The 1,907-nt window shown below is 38.4% G+C and overlaps 1 protein-coding gene across 1 annotated transcript in view; it reads right to left on the reverse strand.

Annotated features, from left to right (window-relative positions):
• LOC122795957 (soluble lamin-associated protein of 75 kDa-like) overlaps positions 1 to 1,465 on the reverse strand; it is a 747,318-nt gene extending 745,853 nt beyond the window's left edge. The window contains exon 1 of the mRNA XM_044064439.1: positions 1,318 to 1,465. The gene's annotated coding sequence lies outside the window, so the exon portion shown is untranslated. The remainder of the gene's footprint in view (positions 1 to 1,317) is intronic.
• Between the last annotated feature and the right edge of the window lie 442 nt (positions 1,466 to 1,907).

The raw sequence follows: 1,907 nt of genomic DNA on the forward strand, positions 1-1,907 counted from the left end.
CCTAGGATGTGCACTGTGCTAAAACACTATGTCCTAACATTTTGACCTTGTTTTCTTTCCTTTTGAGGAGCTATACTGTCCAGCTTGTTGACAAAATAACCCTGATTTTAATGTCTCTATTTATACCTATGTCATAATTTAAAAAATGCTAAAGAAAACTTATGAGATCAAAACACAATAAATAACTCGAGTAACAAAGTATTATTTATGCAACATTAAAACAGTAAGAACAACTCATAAATAATGTACTGTTTTTTCTATATCTGTGCAAACTTTACAGAAATCACAGAACACTTTTAGTCTTATGGGCAATTCACCAACAGTACAATTTCTGTATCCACAGAAACAATAGCCAGTTTGAGAGGACAACGTGCAAAATGTAAGCTGAAATAATTTCTGATCTCACATGCATTTTGCTGCACTCTTAGTGCTGTCATACCTGTCAACTATCCCTGATTTTGCAACAAGTTACTATTTTTTGTCCCACATTTTTGCCCTACTGTCCCAGAGCAATTCTTTATTTTCTGGTAAATTATTGAGGGTTACAATCAGTAAATAAACCCAGACACTGGAGTCTCATATGACACAAAACCTTTTGCTATATTATTTTTAAAATAAATTAGAACAATAATTTTAAAAAGGTGACTGATTTGGGGCCTTACTCCACTCATTTATTTTTACCATTGTCCAGAATTCCCTAGCAAAGAAGTTAGGAGGTACGCACACTAGTCTTCTTCCTATACCTGATGTCTAAGAGCCACAAGACTGACCAAAACAGCCTTTTTCTTGCGTGTACTTGTTATGATGAGACATTCCCAACAAAAACACGTTTAAACATCTACTACCTCCCGTCCCATCATACTCAGATTAAGCCAGTTTATCAGACATGTTACCAGAGAACGCACGCTAAAATTATAACAATAAATGCCTCTTGATTAGGAGTATAAGGGCAGAGGTGTGCAATACCTCCTCCGACTCAAAATCTTCTTCTATTCCCAGACAGTAGAGGAAACTCAACTGCTGTAATTGCAACAGCCTAGCACATGCAATAATATAGTGCCTACAAATTACAAGAGTCGTGTTTCTGCGTCGGCTGCTATTCATCATTATGCAATAAGTTCAGTTTGAAATATCTTATGTAAGTGTGGCAAAATGCGTTGCAAAACATCCCAGTCTGTCTGGGGCTCTGCCAATGCACACAGAATAGTGCAAGTTGTAAGTCCTAAATCACTATAATATAATATATTATACCGACTCATCCATAAACCAAGGCGGAAGAAAATCTCAGTAGGGAGCAAATACCAAGGTCTAACTCACCAAACGTTTAGTCTTCAGAGATCCCCCTCTAAATCGAGCTCACAGACTGAAGAAAAGGGTTTCAGCTACCGAAGTAACGCTCCGCGGACAGGACAGAGGGTTCGCAAATCGCTTGGTGTGATACAGCCAAGAGCGCTGCCTTGCTGCGTAATGCGGTGTGACGCCTACCCAAGCACCCAGTGACGGCATCGCTGGAAGGGGTCATGATTCCAGTACCTGGGACAGTGAAATGTACAATTATTACAAAATTCCTTTAACGAATTAAGGTCGTATTAGCGAAGGAATGATAGCCCCTGCCTATGGGATAATTTACAATATGGATTTCATTTTTAAATTGAGCAGGGGCATTCCAGAAGATTACAAACCACTGGATTTCACGTTTTTCAAAGTTTTATTAGAAAAATAATAAAACAGAGATTATTGTATTGACATTCCAGCATTTTAAATAGAGCTACTTCAAGCCTTGCGAAACGGATGAATATTACACCTCCCCCACCACACCACTCATAACCCTTTCTGTGAGTGTAGCTAAGATTTGTTGAACTGTATAAGAATTTGTAGACCCTCTCACTCATTTTAGCTCCACCACG

Source organism: Protopterus annectens, chromosome 2.part2, assembly GCF_019279795.1.
Source record: "Protopterus annectens isolate FY-2018-M chromosome 2.part2, PAN1.0, whole genome shotgun sequence".
Taxonomy (NCBI): domain Eukaryota; kingdom Metazoa; phylum Chordata; order Ceratodontiformes; family Protopteridae; genus Protopterus; species Protopterus annectens.